Source organism: Stylophora pistillata, chromosome 14 (genome assembly GCF_964205215.1).
Source record: "Stylophora pistillata chromosome 14, jaStyPist1.2, whole genome shotgun sequence".
NCBI classification, from domain to species: domain Eukaryota; kingdom Metazoa; phylum Cnidaria; class Anthozoa; order Scleractinia; family Pocilloporidae; genus Stylophora; species Stylophora pistillata.
In genome coordinates this window covers 11,860,595-11,881,951 of record NC_142532.1, presented here as the reverse complement: position 1 = coordinate 11,881,951, position 21,357 = coordinate 11,860,595, and the positions used below count along the sequence as shown (strand labels likewise).

At 38.9% G+C, this 21,357-nt stretch overlaps 1 protein-coding gene, 1 long non-coding RNA gene and 3 pseudogenes across 2 annotated transcripts in view; 4 read left to right on the top strand and 1 right to left on the bottom strand.

Moving 5' to 3' along the window:
• Nucleotides 1-21,357, top strand: part of LOC148716566 (uncharacterized) — a 61,570-nt gene that overhangs the window by 23,758 nt on the left and 16,455 nt on the right. The gene's annotated exons all lie outside the window — the stretch shown is intronic.
• Nucleotides 183-19,928, top strand: LOC148716569 (uncharacterized). Its single transcript, XR_015995360.1, has 3 exons — nucleotides 183-234; nucleotides 6,297-6,366; nucleotides 19,901-19,928. It is a non-coding gene; the product is annotated as an uncharacterized LOC148716569 (long non-coding RNA).
• Nucleotides 1,806-2,690, top strand: LOC148716571 (uncharacterized; annotated as a pseudogene).
• LOC111347510 (uncharacterized) lies at nucleotides 5,788-8,562 on the bottom strand (annotated as a pseudogene).
• LOC148716570 (uncharacterized) lies at nucleotides 8,291-11,953 on the top strand (annotated as a pseudogene).

Sequence of the window (21,357 nt, the reverse complement as noted above, 5' to 3'; positions counted from 1 at the left end):
GGAAAATATTTGAAAGACAATAATTCCTATTTTATTTGGTTTCTTTTTTCAATTGATATTGGACATATTGCTCTTTTTAGTTTCCCAAAAAATTTCAAGAGTTCTTTGACCTAAAAGAAATGGTTCTGGTCAGTGATTACAGGAAAAAGGCTTTTAAGCTCGTGCTGCTTAACTTAAGGTCGGAGTTCCCATCGGAAATGTACCTGACAGCGAGGTCAAGGCATTCCTCAAGGGGTAAGTTTGTTAAAAAGCTATCTATCTATCTTTTTCAGACAAAGATAAATCTTGAAGGAGTCCAAGGTACAATGTACAGTTGGAATGTGTGGGATGTTGGCAGATTGCAAACATATTTAGCCAGGTTATAGTTGTATGTTCCAGTAGAGGACACAATGGAACAAAATGGGAGGATGCACTTGTGTCCATATACATTGGCCCTTTTTCTGTTGTCACACATGAGCATTTTGTTATGCGCTCTAAATTCTACTCTGTACTTTGTATACATCAGAACTAAAGATGACAGAAGAACTGCTGAAACATGTTTTTTATAAAAATGTTGTTTATTTTCTTAAATAAATACACCGTAAGTAGTATTGAAGTTCAATATCAATATGTCCTCATTGTTCACTTGATGAATTTACCTCAAAAAAGAAATTAGGGTGTTGATTTCCACTATTCATGGTTTTGCTGCATCCACAAAGTATACATTACTAGGTATAGGCACTTTCAGTCCTGATAATAATGTGTCTGCTGGTTAAATTGCAGTCTTTCATTGTTGAGGTAGAAAACAAAACCAAAACACAACCGAGGATCGTCCGTTTCAGTAATTACAACGCAAAACATCAACTTTATAAAGCCAGGGTAAATCTACGAAATGCAACTTTACATGACCAAGGAGCGGAAAAGATCTTTGTCAATGAAAACTTAACCACATAGACTGTCAACAGAAGTATCTCTTTGAAAAGTTTTAAAGATTGACGATGATGAGGATCTAAGAACCCTTTTAACTCTAAACATGATCGCTAGAAATTCGCTAGGGGACTTTTTTCTATTACTGTTTTCTTATTTTCTGGTATATATGAAAATCAGAATATGCTTCCTTGTACTTAAGATTAGAATAGAACTGATAGCATTCCAGACGTCTTCCTTGATGTCCTGGCCCCAGCATGCGAAAAAAAATAATACAAGATTTCCTGGTAATTTCAACTTTTTTTTTACCACGAGTATCCATTAACACGGGAAAATCATGACTCGAATTCTCTGGTTCAAAGATCTGGGAAACCGTACCCACCAATTTTACCCGCCTCCCAGTTACCTCAATTAGTTAGAGCGCCAGATTGTTGTGTGGGAGGTCGAGAGTTCAAACCCCGGCTGGACCAACACTCAAGGTCTTAAAATAACTTAGGAGAATGTGCTACCTTTCTATAATATCAAGGAATGGATAGACATTCTAGTCTTCTCGAATAAGGACGAATAAACTGTAGGTCCCGTCTCCTGCATCTATTAAATAGTTAAGTTGGGGCCAAGTCGCACTAAAGGACAAAACTGTTTAATTATATCAAAAATCTGTCATCACGATGAAAAACCAAGTGCGACCGGTTTGATCATCAAAGGACAAAATTTGGTCGTGGAAGGACAAACTTCAAAGATGACGTCGACTACCTCTGGAGCAGGCCAAATTGAGACAAATTTTGGAAACAGTAGCTAGGGTGTTTTAATTCGGAAATGATTTGACAGGTGATATGCAGCACAATCTCTATGCTATAGACTTCGTTGTAAAATTAATCACGTTCTCATTTCGCAAAAACATGAATCGCGGCCCGGGCGACCAATTTTTTCCGTGTGAATATCCACAATATCGACCAGGATGGTTCTATCCTTTGCCAGGCCCTTACATGGTTAATGATGATCGAGGAAATCCCAGCCCATTCTCGTTCGACCACGAGTACTGACTCGTTGCCAGAATCCCTCCAGTTCAGCGAAGATAGTTCAACGCCGGCATCAACCTCATCCTCTTCGCGCCGTGCATCTTCGTCATCCGAGAACAAGAAGGCTCAGGACAGTGGAGTAAAGAAGAGGAGAAGCTTTTAGTTCAACTGTGGGCTGAAAAGCATGATCAGTTAGAAAGCCGAGAGTCAAGGAAAACGTGGGCTTGGATCCCCGAGAAGATTTAGAAAACACTCGGAACCAACAAGACGGCCGACAAATGCATTCAGAAAATAAAGTACATCATTGAACGATGTAAGAATGCTAAAGACTGGAACAAAAATCAAACAGGCGGAAGCCTCGGGAAATCCGTGCACTACGACGAGGTCGATAGAATCCTCGGTTGCTTCGACGTAGTAACCTTCAATCATGTAGCTGAGGCGGGAATCAGCAGCGAAAGTGCCACGGAAATTAATGCGGGACCTAGTGATACTACTAGCGAGATTAGTACTTCATCCAGCCCCAGCTTGCCAGAAACTCCAGCTGAAAGGAGACGAGCATCAAAGAAAGGGAAACGCGCTGCCAATCGCAAAGCGCCTGATAATGAGAGCGACGATGAGGCTCTAAAGAATGTGAGGCAGCAGGGGGAGAAAGTAGCAAGATTCTGGGATTCTTTGCAACAAACACACACGCAGCAGCTTGCCATGATGAGCCAGTTTATGGGATCAATTGTGAAAATCCGTGACAAGGAATAGAATGAGAAATGAACTTTAATTCAAGACCATTTTCGACTCTTGAGAGACAACCATCATCATGTTCATAATGAACATCGCGCTTCTTCCCTCTTTTCGCAGTAACCTCTGCCATACTAAAATCTTGAAAGGCATCCTGTAAAGAGTTCTGGGTTTTTTGGCAGCCCTCGGCCATGTGGCAGCGTTCGGCCAGGAAAAAAATTTTTTCCGACCGCGAAATAAAAAAAAAAAAAAAAACTAGTGGCAGCGCTCGACCGGGTAGTATTTAATTTAGATTTGATTTCATTTATCTTTGGTTTCATTTTATTTCTATTTTACATTTTACTTTCACTTGCTTTTATTTTCAAAAGAAAAATGAGAAATAAATCGAAATTTTAAAAAAATAACAAAAATAATTCCTATAAATTTGAATATTTTCAATGGCAGGTCTCGGTCACCATAGACAACTAACTAAAGCGACGTTCAATTACGACATATGACGACCACAGGAAGAGTATCTGTCAAGAGACAAAATATTTACTCGCCCGACAAAAAATTGTAGGCCTCCAAACCTAGTTGATAGCCTGCGTCGCAGACAATCTAAACCGCCGATACACCGGGGATTGTGTGACACGTCCGGCTGCAACGCAGGTTACTAGTTGACGGCATCTTTGAAGTTTGGTGGCTATTACGAAAATTTTGGTGGGTAAAAAAATCGTTCGCACTGAAAATGGTCTCGCGTTGACAGATTTTTTTGCAAAACAAACAAAATTTCGCGTAGTGCGAACAGGCCCTAATAATCACCGACACCTGAAATCGCGACCAGGTATTCGTTGCGACTCCCCAAGGTTTAATTGTTTTCCAATTTGTCCTGGTCGCTGCCGATCACTTCTTGCGTAAAAACTTACGAAACCTTTGAAGTGGAACTAGGGTGGCTACTGTTGCTTGCCGATATTATCCGTCGACAAAACGTAGAAGTCAGTAAAAACGACCGATTCTGCCAGGGAAATTTTATTGTCTGGAGCTTGAACTTGTCAGGAGAGTTTCCTTGACAGCTAGATTACACCCTATGTTGTGAGACCAATTGTGAAGACATCGCGTTTATTCTTCGCTTTTTTTGTCCCATTTCTTCGCTTCGTGATGTTACAGTAACACGGGAAATCTAACCGGATTTATTGTCGAATATGAGCTTTCTGTGGGCTCTTAGTTTAATGTCCACGTGCAATCCGCCAAAACCTAGCGCGTGTGCCTAAGTTATTCGGCACTGTCACAGGTAACGCAATCTCGATCGCAGACACGTAGAAAAACATCCATCTCCAATGGAAAGCCAATTTTATGATTTAAAGGATAAACAACAACCCCATCTAAAACCACCTATAACCACCTACAACCACCTTCAGAATACTATTGTGACAATGTAAATGCACACCGGAAATGTTATCGCATGTCTCGCCTGTCTCGCCTGTCTCGCATGTCATTACCAGGGAAAATCACCAAGAGAACATTGTTTATACAGGAGTAGCACCAAGAGCATTTAGGTTTTTTGAGTAATAGATAGACTACGTTTTCGTGGTCAGTGTTTTCAAGGTCTGAGTTTTCGAGGTCTGCGTTCTCGCGGTCTGCTTTGAGGTCAACTGGACACCAAGCAGGACCCCCCAGTAGCAGGAAATTTGACGAAGTTGCGTAATTATTTTGTTTATTTTTACAGCCGTGTGAAATGTACGGCTTCATTTCTGTGTTCTGCCGGCGGGATGCCACTTTGTCACCGGAATAGTAAGGAACGTATGGAACAACAGGGAAATCAAAAGCAATCAAAACCAAGAACTAAAATCGGAACAAATTGAAGCCAGCATGTCCGGCAGATTGCGAGAGCTGATTGAATCGATCTATTTCGCGTGTGGTACTCATGTTGCATGTAACTGCGGTAATTTTAGGGAATTTATAAGCTACATGCGTCTCTCGAGATTTGCAAGTTCTGTTTATCACAGCTGTTACATCGTTTAAACTGTCACTGTTCTTTTCCCAGTTTCGTGTTACCAGTTGAGTTCACTTCTCTGAACAATAGTTTCTCATTTTACGCTCACTACGCAGCCCAATTTAAAGCAGTTTAAAATGTTTATCTCCCTGTCTGTTCTACGAAAAAAAAATCAAAACAAAACAAACAAAAAAACCGAATAAATTGTGAAGTAATGGGAAATTAGAGCTTCACCATCAGCCTTTTGTGCATACAAGGTGACCATGACTGAACGATGATAATTTTAGATAAATAAGAGTGTGCGCATTTTCATAATCAACCAGGAAATTGCATCGACTATTATTAATATTAAGTTTATCATCCTCTTCTTCCTTCAATCATTCCCTGATTTGCTACTAATGTAAGAAAAACAAACAGCCACTCTTGACCTTAAAATCAGAACAAAGACTGTTTTTTCGGAAAACTGGATTCCTTATTAGCTCTGTAAGCAGGAGTTACATACATCAGTTGTAATTCTGATACACTTAATCTCCGCTGACCAGTGAAACACCAACAAAATGGCGACTTAGGATTTGAGAGCAATTTTTGCAGTGCAGGCTAACAAACTGGTGACCTCGAACCCTATTTCATCTCCCATTCAATGTGCTTTATGTGTTCAGGCATTCTATGAGTGTTAAAAAAGCGGTTTATACTCATTTTGGAGCCATCAAACAGATGAATTATATGGTTCGACCCCTCTTGTTCGGCAAATATATAATATAATATCTAGATTTAGCCAAGCCTAACAGCAGAGCTCCCAAGTTCGTAATGTTGATGATAACATAAAAGATGTGCATTTGCCAACACTCACCTGAGACAACCCTCCCTTATATTTCTCCTACCCTACCCTACCCGTGCAATCTGAAGGTGTTATGTACTGTATAACACAACAGACCTCACGGTTTACTGCATCCATGATGCTTATAGTATTTTCGCGATAGCATACATGACAAAGGGTACGTACGCTCGGTCAGTCACGTGACAATCAAACAAAAAGAGGTTGGGGCTCTGCCACACGAAGCGCGCGTGGGAGCCGGGCTATAAACATGGTTTGACCCCTCCCGGAAATATATGGCGACCCCCTCTAGGAAATATGATTCAACCCCCCAGGAAATATGTAGCATTGAACCCCCCTCCCCCTAAGAAATCCCGGGCCTTCAACAGGGGGGTGCGGATATTAAATGGAATGGCCCATTGTTTATGTTACGAATAGATGAAACGGAATTATGGAAACAAATGAAAGTAGTTTTGACTGATTTGTTTTCATTGTGAGGACAGAAAATATTCTTTGATAAACTTTTGAACAATAACAATAGCTATTTAACTGCTGAAAATATTTATACAGTAATGGAAATCGTTTCTAATGATTCAACATGCATGTCAAGCACAAATTACAATGAAATATTTTTCATAGTATTTGATCATTGATTTTCTTCTATTTTCTTTGTGAAAAATCAAATAGAGCAAGCGTTCAAGGTCTATGGATGAAACAATTAAAATCCGTTTGAAAAATAAAAATCAGAGACTGTCTTTTAGCAACTCTCTTATATCTTCCCCGTCCTGCATGAAGTCATTGTTCTGTTCATTTCTGCGGTCATCATCGTAATCGTTGAACGTTACCTCGCCAGGGTCACGCGTGGCTTCAGGATAAGGCTTCATAAGCCATGGGGAAATAGGATATGCACTGTCTCCTACTAGGTAAGGGCGAATATCTGTAATACCGATTCTTTCAACCGGTTCTCTGAGTATATCTTCGTTGCTTGCTCTTTGATAAAGAGAGCTGTTTCGATATACCCTAGCGTCGTGAAGACTTCCTGGATAACCCGTAGCAAAGTCAAGGAATAATCCCTTACCGTCAGAAACGGCCTGAATTATAAAATCATGTTGCTGATTTCGACTAAAGTAATCAACAGCACTGTCTCTGGGAGAAATTATTTTGATACGGGTCCCATCTAATAATAATAATAATAATAATAATAATAATAATAGTTTAATATTTGTAGTGCGCAAATTCCATTTACATATGATCAAATGCGCAATCTATGGCTCCAACAGTGTTTGGAAGTCGTGATTTGTCCGTAAATGTCTCTATACACCTCATTGTCTCAGCCACCGTTGTTGGGAATTTGATGTACTCGTTCCTCAATTCATAAAGAACCTCAACGACATCTTGACAAGCCTCTATTGCTATAGTTCTACCGACGTTTAGCGCAGGTCCTATTGTTTCGTACAAATTTCCATCTGCAAGTCGAAGCAAACCACAAGCAAGATCCTTTTCCGGAGTGAGACAATTTCGCAGTATTGTATTGTCTTGTCAGCCGGTTGCGAATTACGTTGAGCAACAAATCGAAGCTTTCTCTGTTCATTCGTAAAAGCCTTCGAAAGCAGTCCCCTGGTATTGTCCGATCAGTGTAATGGGTCTCGAACCACGATTCGACTGGACGAGGAAGAGTCCAATAATATGGTAACGATTTTGTCGACGGCGAATTCGTCGTGTCAATAGCAAGCTTTCTTTTTGTAAATTCTGCATAAATAACAGGCACCTTATCATTAAATTGATATTTGCCTGCTGCTGAATAACCAGAAAAAAGTAGAAAACAATCACTGCGAGAATTCTTCGTGGTAACATGTTCTTAGCTCCCTCGTGTCGCGGTTTTGTGGATGTAAACAGCGAGTGAAGGCAGCTTCGCGGGAAATCGCGGGCAATCGCAAGGCGCTCACAGCATGGTGTTGTGTTTTGTTCACGGATTTTGTTCTGAAGTGCGACTGTAGCCTTCCGGACAAATGTTTTGTCACTGGCCGATTTCAAGTCGGATTTGTCCAGCACAAATCTGAAATTTCCCTCTAGTGCGACTTGGCCCTTGGTTAGGCAGGGGAAGTTAAAGAACTCACTCACGAGATTACTGCGATGTAGTCTGGCCTGTTTACTTGGAGTTGGGGGGGAGGGGGTATCTTCAAAATAAGTTTCTTTCGATTGATTGTCAACTGCTGTTGCAGTTCGGAAAATTCCCCCAAAAAGTGTTGTGATGCGCACTTGATCATATCCAAATGTTAATTTGCGCACTATAAATATTAAATTATTATAATTATAAATTATTATTTTTATGCCCTACAATACCATTAAGAAAGAATGGACACGTCAGCTTTTGCTTAATCAAACTTGATTAATTTGCTTTAGTTTAATTTACTGCTGATTTATTCTTAGTATAGGCTGCTATTTATCTGACCATTAAGGTGTCCAACCAGAAAGCCCTTGCTACCTTGGACACCATGTACATCTCAGCCCTATTTTTATGGCTAAATTTTACCTTTACTTTTTCTCTTTCTCTTATCTTTAATAACTCCTATAAATGTCATCTATAGTGTAAAATAAAGAATCGAATTGAAATGAACTGAATCTTATTGCTATATTTCTAGTTTCTTTTCTCTTTACGAGATCGTTAATAGAGAGTTAACCTCTGGGCTTCCTTTTTCTTAATAACAATTCTTAGCGTAACAGTGCTTGTTATTTTCTTTAAAAAAGTATTGTACTGTATACACTACCCTTCTCTTCTTGACCAAAATAAGAGCAATCATATCAATGGAGACAGCATAAACCCAACTTGCGAACAGATTCTGTAAAATGCATGGAAAGGCTGGGAGAAATATTTCGATGGATTCATTCGTTGAGCACAAGAATAATTCCTTAACGTCAAACTTGGATCTCCTTGACCCAAATTTCAAAGAAGAGTCTGCCCAGAGAATAGAAAGTTTAATTGGTGTCACTGATGGTATTTTGATTGATGGTAGTGAGGATCAGGATTGTAAGAAATCAAAAGAAGATACCAGATTCAAACCTTTTGTGCACATGCCAGGAAGAGAGGGTTATCACTCCTTTCCAAAACTAAGAGCAAACCTTGCGAATGAAATATATTATAGAGACTTGTACAGGTGGATATAAACAAGGCTACACGAAGAGGCTGAGATTTATGAAAATTAATTGCTCTGAAGTTTCTTCATACTAAAGCAGACAGTATATAGTAAAAGTCATAAATTGCAATTGCAATGCATTGTTTTCATTATACTTTAAGGCACGGAACGGTACGTAGTTCTTGCAATAACAAAGGATCACGTGTCCACATTTTTTTTCTCAGCTTGAAGACGTTTAACTTATCAATTAAAAAAGATTTCCATTAGCCAGAAGGTATATAAACCTGAAGCTGAAATATTTTGTTTTGTCTCCAAGTTAAATAAATAAAAATGCAAACTCTGCTGCACTCAAAGTGAAGGTCAGCTGTAGAAGCAAGAGGAATATAACAAGGAGGAGTATATTGATAAACTGGATGTCAACACAACAAACTTGTTAAAGAACCTGAGGTTACAGGTCTCATAGAATGATAGGTATCGAGTGTCAAAGTAGCAACATCACTTTTAGTAGTAATTAGCTTGCCAAGCTTTAACATTACACTTAGCGGCAAGGTTGCAGGCATCATGGATGGTTGGGGGGGATTTTTACCTTCTATTCCCACAGACTTGCTTGAACTCGCAGGTGCTGATTGAGGATATTTGTCAACAGTGTTTAGCACATGGCACATGGCATAAACACAAACCCAAAGTGCATTGTGGGATATTTAAAGTCGATGTCTGATGGGCTATGGCCTCTGTGGGCCTCATGGGCCACGTGCAAAATTTTTTTTCAATTTCGAAAAAAAGATTGTCTTATTTTTTTTTTTTTTTTTTTTTTTACTTTTTATTTTCTTTTGTTGTTATTTATCTTTTTTGCAAGATAATTACAGTGAGAAAATTTTAAAAACTAAATAGATAAAAATGAATAAATTAAAAAAGAAGAAACTGAAAGTAAAAGGAAAAAAAACATAACATAAAAACATTAACATAAGTAGCAAATAGTCTAGGGCCTAGCAAAAATCCTTGAGGAACTCCAACTCTTACAGGTTTTAGATCTAACATTGTTAACTTGAATCCTTTACATACAGTTGCTGAGATAATCATTAATCCAGTTGCACGTAACCTAATATACCGACTGCTTTAAGTTTTTTTGCAAGAATTATGTGGTCCACGCGATCAAAACCTTTGCGAAAATCAATGAATAAGACTCCAACCTTGTGACCTGCATTCAAAGCTCACCAAGATGGAGGAGAAATCTTTCAGTAAAGTATCCTTTCCTAAAACCCCATTGTTTATTAGTTAAGATACCATTAGAAATAATATGCGGTAAATGGTTTGAACCTGGGGGTAACATGTGAAAGTGTAGTGTGATCGTCCAGGTGGTGGTGACTGATGTTTCAACAACCTTTGCGGAAGTCATCATCAGAGTCAAGTGAATTGTTGTTGTCAGTAGAATGATCTTAGTCCAGTTTGTGTAAAACGATTGGTCAATTTTTCCGTTATATTATTGGCTGTAAGACTCAAGCGACGTTAATCGGTCTTGATTAGTCTGTTTCAATCCTTTGTTAAAGTTAGGCCGTTCTGTTCGGTTCATTTGCAGCGTTAATATTGTGAATGAGTCATTTGTATGGAGCCGCTAGTAGTTAACACCTGTTTAGGGGAGTGGGTTCTAAGTAAGTAAACCAGCTTTCCAGAGTCGTCAGTGAAAGTAGTTAGTGCTGTGGGTTAGGCATTGCGCAGTCCCAGTCAATATTGTGGTTCGGAAGTCAATGATGTTCAGCAATGTGATTGGTGACCTCTCCTCGTGGCTCATCTGTGTTCAGTCAGTCTTGTTGCGAGGTTTCTTCCAGTCTCTGATGTAGGAGGCTTGGCAGTCGGAGCAATTGATCTTATAAATTGCTCCCTGTCTGTTCCTCGGTTCGCCCTTGTTTTAACGTTGGTTAGTAACTGATGTAGTGTGGTCATGAGTTTGTGGACAACGCGGATATTGAAGGGTTGTAAGATGCACGAGATGTTCTCAGACATGCCTTTTACGTACGGTATGGTTGCTGTAGTCGTAGGAGTTGCGGTGTCGTTTCTTTCGGTAGTAAAGATATTTGTTCTAATAAGATAAGCTGCCTGTCCTGTTGCATACTAGTTGTGCGCATCGTGTTAGAGTTCTGATAGTTGTGGCTTTGTGTGATGTAGGGCTGTAGGATGACTCATCTAGTAATCTGTCGGTTTCCTGTATACTGTCGTTCATAGTGAGTTGTCGTCACAGCTTAGCAGACAGTCTAGAAAAGGAGGCCATTTTCCTCGACTTCTCTGGTAAGCTGTATGTCAGTGTTTCGTCCATCAAGGTGGTGGCGGAATGCGTCAGGTTTGTTGTGTCCTAAGGCGATGAATGTGTCGTCAATGTAGCGTAATCAAAGCGGTATCATTTGTGGGTAAGTCGATGGGCCCTTTCGACCTACCCACAGACGATGCCGGTTTGGTTACGCTACATTGACAACACATTCACTGCCGTACAACACGATGAAATTGACGCATTCCACCACCACCTTAACGGACAAAACACTGACATACAGTTTACCAAAGAAGTCAAAGAAAATGCAAACTTACTTATCTAGAATGTCTGGTGAGCCGTGACGACAACTCACTACGGACAACAGTTTACAGGAAACCGACACACACCGACAGATTACCAGACAAGTCATCCTTCAACCCTACATCACACAAAGCCACAACTATCAGAACTCTTACACGATGCGTGCAACAAGTATGCAACATGACAGACACCTTATCCAATGAGAACGAATACCTTTACCGTGGTCTTTCAAAGAACAACTACAACCACCACTTCATCCAATGAAACACTCACTGCCCTACTACTACTACCAAAACAAACGACACCGCAACTCCTAAGACTACAGCAACCATACTGTACGTAAGAGGCATGTGTAAGAACATCTCACACATCTTAAGATTCTTCAACATCTGCATCAACCACAAACCCATCACCACACTACGTCAGTTACTAACCAATGTTAAAGACGAGGACGAACCGAGGAACAGACAGGGAGCAATTTATGGGATCAATTGCCCCGACTGCCCAGCCTCCTACATTGAAGAGACTGGCAGAAACCTCGCAACAAGACTGACTGAACACAGACGAGCCACAAGGAAAGGCGATGTCAGCAATCACATTGCTGAAGATCATCGACTTATAAACCACAATATTGAGTGGGACTCGGTGCAATGCCTAACCTACAGCACTAAATACTTTCAATGACTGACTCTGGAAAGCTGGTTTACTAACTTAGAACAGACTCTCCTAAACAGGTGTTAACTACTACCGGCTGCATACAAACGACACATTCACGGCATTAACATTACAAATAAACCGAACAGAACGACCTAACTTTACCGAAGGATCAAAACAGACCAATCACAACCGACTTACGCCACTTCAGTCTTACCACCCAATAACATCACGGAAAAATTGACCAATCATTTTAAACAAACTGGACTAAGAACATTCTACTGACAAACAACTGTTCACTTGATTCTGATGATGACTTCTGCACGGGTTGTTGAAACGTCAGTCACCACCACGGAGAACAATCCTTCTCAGGACAACACTCGCCCAGACAATCACACCACACTTTCACAGGAATAATATGATTATCTAAAGACTTGCATACTACCCTCTCCAGTAGTTTCTCTGAAGCACCAAGCAAAGATATTGGTCAAAAATTGTTAGTATAGACCACTTTCATAAATGGCTGCCGGATTAATACTCTTTTGTTTAAATTTAAATTTGCCTCGGTGGCCTCGTTCTCCAGTACAAAATTCAAAAGAATACATTATCTCAAGCGAGGCCACCCAGGCAAATTTAAATGTAAACAAAAGAATATTAATCTGGCAGCCATTTATGAAAGTGGTCTATAGGGTCAAAAAGATAGGTATAACTGAAGATTCTTCCCACTACTGAGGGAACTTACAACAATCATTGCTCTTTTTTAAGACTTCAACCAATTCTTGGATAATAGATCAGGTGAGATTTGATCTGGTCCAAGTAATGTAATCTATTGCCCTGATAGTCCAAATAGCAACAATTTTGAACTAAAATTGAGGAATCAAATTAATATTTAATTAATGGACATTCTATACCTTTTTAATGGTATTTCTGTGATTTTTATATATTTTTTCATGAACTTGCATTTATATTAATGTACATTTTATTTTTTATTGCTATATTTTTTATAGTTCTTCTTTATCTAGGATATGAAATCCTTAATATGGGTTAACCATTAGAAAGATAAGGGACTGCCTATCTCTAGCAGATACTGAAAAGTTAGTTCATGCATTCATTACATCTAAGCTAAATAACACCAACTCGCTACTATACGGACTACTCAAAGTCCTGATAGATCGCTTACAAAATGTCCAGAATGCCGCAGCTCGTGTCGTCACTCGTACAAGAAAGTACAACCACATCAAACCTATCTTAAAGCAGCTGCACTGGCTCCCAGTTAGCTAGCGCATAGATTACAAGATACTACTTCTGACCTACAAAGCGCTCAACGGCCAGGCCCCTAGTTACATCATTGAACTGTTGAAGCGACTCAAATGAAAATAATCTAATTTCTCTAAAGAGAACGCCGTAAATTACTTGTCTTTGAAACTTAACCATAACGAAAAGTTTTCTCCGTCACGCTATTGTGATAGCCTGACAGCGCGAGTTTATTTGTTTGTTGCTTTGATTGTTTTCGTACTCTTGGCGAATAATATGCTGTCCAAGGTTCTCTGTTATATGCATGTGACTCCTGCTTACGTAACGAAGCGTTACTTAAATATGAAGGCTACAGATGCACAGATAACTGTTTTATTTCTGGACTGGTTGCCAATGGTAACATCAGCACAGTCAAACCGCAAAGCAAATAAATGAATTGCGTTTTAATTATGAAATTACACTTTTAAAGGGCTAAAATATTCGCAGCGAGATGTTACTTACAATGCTGTTGGGTAATCCATGCATCTTTGCACGGCTCTTAACATGTTCTTTTAGTGGATGTGTTCGTTTGATTGTTAGACAAGTATTTAGATTCGTTGCGCCTATTTAAATATAAAAAAGCTAATTCGTCCTCAGACTCTTTGTGACTGCATTTTGGCGCCAAAACGAATCAGCTACAAAAAATGTTATATACTTGAAGTGTAAGTTGAAATTCTTGGTGCAAATCAGCTTGTGTTGACAGAAACAGACTAACTGCTCACGTTAGGCATTGAGAAAAATACAACAAATCTATGCAGTTGAGACTCTTTCCTTGTTCTCATACCCTCATCTAATCACGAGCGAGGCTGGGAGAATTCTCCAAAGTTCTTCAAACAGTATCTCAGTTGTGAGTCTTGATTTTACTATTAAATTTATACGGTAACGCGTTTTCACACGGCGATTTTAACACATCATGGAGAGCAGGATTAAAAAAGAATATGTAATGGTTTTTCAAAATTCTGCGAAGCTTTCTTGAATTCAGTCCTGTTGCGTTTTCCAAAGTCAATAGTTTGGGCAAATTAAGTATTCCACAAAACATTTGGTTGACCGAAGTAGACTGAAGTTTTGGGAAATTTAAAAAAATATTTCTCCATGCATTGCCGAGAGAAAAAAACTCTGTTGCTGTATAGCTTTGAACTAGATCTTTTTCAAATTTCTCGTGTTAGGCTGGTGTAGCAGTCTCGCCTTTCAGAGCAGTATTCTGCGCCATTATTAGCATTCACTGCGCCTAAATTTTTACCCTTTGACATATGATGTAAACACGTCAACACATGTGCTACTTCAGTCCGTTACTGTACAAAAAGCATTCCAACCAAAACCAGTTAGAATTTTGAGTAATTACTATGTGGTTACGTAGTTCAAATTGCTAAAGACTAAAATTTAACTTCTGTAAAGGATAACATAACTAGGGTGGTGAGCTTAGCGAAAAACGTCGAATCATGTTCACAAGCCCTCGGAAAGCCAAAATATTAAATCGTGACGTCTTCGAGCTTTCATTTTCACACATGATCATGATCCACAATTAGCAGCAAACGTCTTTGTGGGGTTAAAATTTTCACTATTGTCAGCTTCTATTGACGTTTTCTCCTCATATTTTTATGTTACTCTCATGCGATGAAAGGAAATCTTGTGCTCTGATCGGCTAACCGAAAAGGCACAATCAAAATTTGCTCTCCGTGATTTCCTGCTTTGATCCCGCAGAATGGTTATTTTAGGAGGCTTAATACTTTGTAATTTCGGAGCCAGTCAATTTTTTTGCATTTGGCTCATGTTGTACAGGTTTTTCGGCCGTTCTGGCTACAACAGAGTCAACGATATGTATTTACGTCGATCAAAACAAAGAAAACTAGGACGAGTCTCACGTATTCATCTGGTAATCTCTTTGTGTCTTTATTTCCTTATTTTTTTATTGTCATAACGTTTGTTGTAACGCTTAATTTCGTTTTCTAGAAATGTTGCCTGGTTTAGCTATAAATACAACAGGTACGTTACCCATTCTGTTGAGGAAATTGCATTGTGCGCGGACTTTTCATCTGTAAACCAATTGAGAGAAACCTAGGAATGTATCAGTGATACATACGTGGCATACTCTCGAAGCGGTTCACAATAAACCAGGAATATTCGAATGAAATTGAGACTTCGCTTTTTTTAAATGTCTTAGGCTTCAGACTGCTGTCATAAATGACATAATGAGAACTAAATATACCTGTCAACTGTCATCCTCTGAATCCGTTTATTCCCCAAAAGATGTCATTTTTCAGTTCTAAATGCCTGAAAATATCAAAATTGATATTCTTCTTCACGATTTCGATAAAAACATCAAATATTTCAAAATTACGATCTAGGAATTAACCCCATGTAATGTCCAGTTTTGTTATTAAAATTGGTCTGCTACTTATCAAAAGTCATCTTGTACATTTATTTGCTGCTTTTTGTCAGCTTCTTTCCTTTTAAGGTTTTTTTTTTGCATTTTTCTGTATCACGATGAGGTCATTCTGCGATTTAAACTCAGCTATTTTCCTTTCGGCGAAAAACATCCCAACATCCTGATTCCTCTCAGAGCAGGACACTCTCCGTCATATAAAACTGAATCGAAAAGAATGAAGTCAATCCGTGAATTTTATTATTGTACCAACAGGACATGCACTCTTGGTTGCACAGATTTGTTCGAAAACAGTATCGTGGCAACGAGGTGACATCGAATCAAACTCTTCAACTACTTAATCCACAAAATCCAAAGATACGGTTGATGTTTCCCCTGTTATTTTCTTATGAATTTCCTTGCAATTTATTGGGGAGAATATATTACTCAATGGAAAACAGTATCGTGGCAAAGAAGCGACATAAATCAAACTCTTTCATTACTTAACCCACAAAATCCGAAGATAGAGTTGATGCTTCCTTTGTTATATTCTTATGATCCTCGCAATTTAATAGGGAGAATACGGTACGGTGTTCAATCGACAAAATATTCTCTTTTTTTCGGTTTTTCTATAAGTCTTGTGATAAATTGTTAGATTTACATCAGTATTTTTAGGAAATGTTCCATCTCCAGCTCTTGTGGGGACTGTAGAGCTAAAAAACTGTACATAAAATAAATTTATAACGTTACCAAAGTAAAGCGCGCGCTCTGATTGGTCAATTTAGCTTCCCCCATTTGCCCATGGGTGTACGCTGCTGACGTGAGCAAATGCAAAGACTATTTTTCCGCGCGAGCGCTTGTTTTTTTCTGGTCGCGTAAGATTTGTTAAATAAAAGGGAACTCTTTGGCTACAATGTATCAATGTTATGTTATAAAACAAATGGTAAACACCACAGCGTACACTATTGAGTTATGGATGCACTTGGGAGGTTTGCTAAGCACTCAAGAAGCTAGAGTCGCTCTCGGCTATCGCCTTGAGCGACTCTTACGCTTCTTTCGTGCTTAGCAATCTCCCGCGTGCATCCATAACTCAATAGTGTACGCTGTGGTGTTTACCATTTGTTAAATATCTTATTAAACTTTTTGTTGTGTAGTATCGCTGAGTACTTTTACGAGTTCTGCCGTATTTTGACGAGCCTGTAGGGCGAGTCAAAATACAAATAACGAGAAAAAATACTCAGCGATGCTACACAACAAAACGTCTAATGAGTTACTTATTATCCAACACGCCAAACTGTTATTTCAGTGCGGGCGAATTTCGCGGATGTTTATTTACGGGGAGTGCGTGACAGGAGTATGCGAAGCGGAACGGAATTGTGCTGCTGTTTCTATTTTCTTCATTAAATGAAGAAATTTCTGGTCGTCAAGCTGTTTTTCTTCGCTCGATTCATCTAATGAACTTGGATCTATATTTGCCAGCCATTCTGACTCTTCGTCGTCGGAAATATGATTCAAATTGTCCGCCATTTGTTTTTTTTCTCGTAACTACAATCCAATTCTTTGCTTGCGCGATGCGAGAAAACCTCTTTAACCGGTACTACAATAGACGAGTACAAATACCGCGTGATATTTGTACTCGTCTATGGCGTTATTTGTACTCGTCTAGGTGTAGTTGGATAATAAATATATCTTATTAGACGTTTTGTTATGTAGTATCACTGAGCATTTTTACGAATTGTGCCGTAACGAGTAAAAATATTCAGCGATACCACACAACAAAACGTCTAATAAGTTATCCATTATCCAACACGCCATACTGTTATTTCAGTGCGGGCGCATTTCGCGCATGTTTATTTACGGGGAGTGCGTGACAGGAGTATGCGAAGCGGAACGGAATTGGCGCGTTGTTAGTTGCTCTTTCTATTTTCTTCATCAAATGAAGAAATTTTCTGGTCGTCAAGCTGTTTTTCTTCGTTCGATTCATCTAATGAACTTGGATCTATATTTGCCAGCCATTCTGACTCTTCGTCGTCAGAAATATGATTAAAATTGTCCGTCATTTGGTTTTTTTTTTTTTTTTTCGTAACTACAATCCAATTCTTCGCTTGCGCGATGCGAGTAAACCTGTTTAACTGGTACTCTACAATAGACGAGTACAAATACCGTGTGATATTTGTACTCGTCTGTGGCGTTATTTGTACTCGTCTAGATGTAGTTGGATAATAATTAGCGATACTACACAACAAAACGTGGAATAAGTTATTTATTATCCAACACGCCAAATTGTCATTTCAGTGCGGGCGTATTTCGCGGATATCTATTAACGGGGAGTGCGTGACAGAAGTGTGCGAAGCGGAACGGGATTGGCGCGGTGTGGTGTTGCTTTTTCTATTTTCTTCAATAAATGAAGAAATTTCCTGGTTGTTTAACTGTTTTTTTTTCCGTTCAATTCATCTAATAAACTTGGATCTATATTTGCCAGCCATTCCGACTCTTCGTCGTTGGAAATATGGTTCAAATTGTCTGCCATTTTTTTTCGTAACTTCAATCCAATTCTTCGCTTGCGCGATGCGAGAAAAACCTGTCTAATTGGCTCTCTGAAGTACAAATACCGCGTGATATTCGTACTCGTCTATGGCGTTATTTGTACTCTACGGAGTGTAGTTGGATAATAAAAGTCTTTCCCGTTATCTTTCCCTGAAAAGTGTTGGGATTTCCTCAAATTTTCACTTTTCCGCTTTCACCTCTACAGCCCCATGAACCTTCTAAAATGATAAGGTGAAGTTATTTCGTGTAAATGACGCGCGCCAATTCTGCACCGAAGATGTTTGCGGTGAAACCTACAGATGTTGCAGGCAAATTCGATGGTGTTATAGATCTCATCCCTATACAATTATTTTGGAATCACCAAAGCTGTTTTTTCTCTTTCACTCATGCAGAGGACGTGAAGATGGAAGAATATAAACGGCGAACTCTATTTCTTAAATTTACATTCATTAGTTTTCTCTCATTAGAATGAAAACTTGGTGCAAAATAAAAATAGATTTATCTGTTATAATCTCTGATGTTCTTTTTGGTATATTGCATTCATCTTCATTTTTTAAGAATAAGTAACATAAATTAATCACCGTCAACAACCTGCATTAGCTTTTCTCACCTGAAGAATGCTTGCAATAAAACTCCAAAAAGCTCTTATCCAAGTAGGATACGTGACTTTTCATTGAAACTAGAGGAAAACAGATTCAAAGCGTTACGCGTCTAATGAAGAAAATGACAGTTTACACCGGATAAAATTCGTGCACTTCTTAGAGAAATATTAGCTATAGACATTCAGGTCGTTGTAGAAATATCTCTTTTCGGAGAAACACTTGGAGTGTCTTAAAAAATCTTTTAAAAAAAATGTCACTGAAGCAGATTTCTGCAAGCTGGGACAGCGTAAGAAAAATCAGAGTCTCTCTTTGGGGTTTTAGAGCCCCAGTTTTTCCTGATTCTGGGTTCAATCGCTGTAAGGGAGGCCGTATACTATAATTCGTATGTGACAAGCGCCGGTCGTAATACTGGAATCAACCATGCATGTTGTAGTTTCATAGATCCTTCATGGGCAGATAAATCAGCTACCTCAAGGTCTATTATTTGAATCTACAGTCAGCATTGCGAGAATTTTTCTGTCTTTAATCTGATAATAGAAGAAAGAGAGGAAATAGTTTGCTTGTTTGTTGATCGAGTAAAGAACAGTTTGGTTCGTTTTTCACGATGACATGATAAAGAATAAATCTGAGCTTCTTTGAAGGTTCAATATCTAAACCCGCAGACCTCCTTTTTCGAATTTCTTCAGTCGACGAAGGAGCTCGAAACTTACTCTCTTTCTTTATCTATTTTCAGACGTGACGCTTTCGAAATTGACTCGTGTTTCATATGAACCAGGTGTATGTCTCATGAAAGAGCGTCCTGTAGATCTAACAACTCGTAAAAATACTCAGCAATGCTACACAACAAAACGTCTAATAAGATATATTTTTTGAAGAAAATAGAAAAAGCAACTCATACTTCTGTCACGCACTCCCCGTAAATAAATATCCGCTAAATTCGCCCGCACTGAAATAACAACTTGGTGTGTTGGATAATAAATAAGTTATTCGACGTTTTCTTGTGTAGTATCGCTAAGTATTTTTACTCGTTATTTGTATTTTGACTCGCACTACGGGCTCGTCAAAATACGGCACAAATCGTAAAAATACTCAGCGATACTACACAACAAAACAACTAATAAGATGTATTTCTCTCACACTTGTGAGGAATAAATATATTTCTTTGATTTTTCATCTTATACTTAACTTATTTCTACCTATATATTTTATCACTACCCGTTTGACATTGTATATCTCTTATATCCCAACTAACTAATTCAGTTCTCACCTTAACTCTTGTGAAAATGTGATTTTTCCCGAAAGCGTGTAACAAAACTGTTCACTCGGTAACACGGCAGTTTGGATGAAGCTGAATACAATTAGAGGCATGAAGAAGTCGGTAGAAACCGAAACTTTTGAACTGTTTCTTTCGACTCATTCGTAAGTCATGAATTTATTCTGTGGCTATGCTATTTCACTCTTTATTCGGCAATTTGGACTCAGACGTCATATTTCAACCTTTCATTTTCATAAATCTGAAGTATGGCACATCTTCATCCTTTTTAATTTTTTTTCTCGCTAGTGTGGCTGGTCGTTAAGAATCGTGTCTTTTTGAAGGTTGTATTCAGAGCGTCAACTCTAAGTGTAAAATTAAGATTTATTTCAGAAATAAAATCGACCAAAACTAGCCTGTTCGTTTCTATCGTCTTACATGAAAAGAAGAGTAGGGGGCGCTCTGTTCTCCTCAGCCCTGCTTCACGTTCCTCTTCATTGCATCCGGTTGATGCAAGAAGCTACAGTCGCTATCGCCTCGCGCAACTCTTACGCTTCTTTCGTGCTTAGCAACCTCCCGCGTGCATCCATAACTCAATAGTTTACGCTGTGCTGTTAACCATTTGTTAATTGTTATTATGTTAATTAAATACTGGTCTCTATCACAAAAAAGTCACCCTCAGCCTCACTCCAAATCAAAGGCTTGGCAACTAAGTACACAACTGTAACATGGCCGTATTTGGACTGAGTTACAGCTGAGAGAAAAATTTTAGTCTAATTATTAGAGGTAGGAATTTTTCTTATCTCCCTTCAGAGAAAACTATGCTGGTCAATTTGGAATTATCTTTCAACCTGCGTGCTTTTGAAAGTTTTTCCTCTCCCAACTATGATAAAAATGAGCAAAGCCATTTATTATCTGAAGATTGATCTGACAGAGCTGTTTCCTTAGACAACTCTTAGGTTGATTCGTCCTCAAAGTGTCTTCAAATTCACATCTCACCAAATTTTATACTCGATTCTTTCCACTTTAAAGAATGATGCAAACATCGAAGGCATTCGTTGTAAAAATGATCATTGTATGATACTCATTTCTTTCTTTTTTTCCGCCACAAATGAATATGACTTAAGAAGCGAGTGATTTAGAGAACCATGGACAAACAAGGAAGTCAAAGCTCTGGATGAAACGCGCAGCCCAGAAATCCGATGACTAAAGGAGATGCGTCAAGGATTCAAAGTCCAGAAGCCGCAAAGAAGTATGGCGGCGGAGTTCCACAAGGAGGCTTTTCATCGCGCGCTCAATCTACTGCACACAAGCAGGAAAATCAGAACAACTAAATGCCTGTGGAACTGTATTTTCATTCTAAGGGAGCGTGATTTCGTTCATTATAATTTGTGAGAGATGTTTGATCGTTGTTTCATCTTTCAAAGTAGCTAGGTTGTCCTTAACTTACAATTCAAATTCCTTGTTCAATAATCATCATCCACCATGTCGTGGTCGTAGCAGTTTG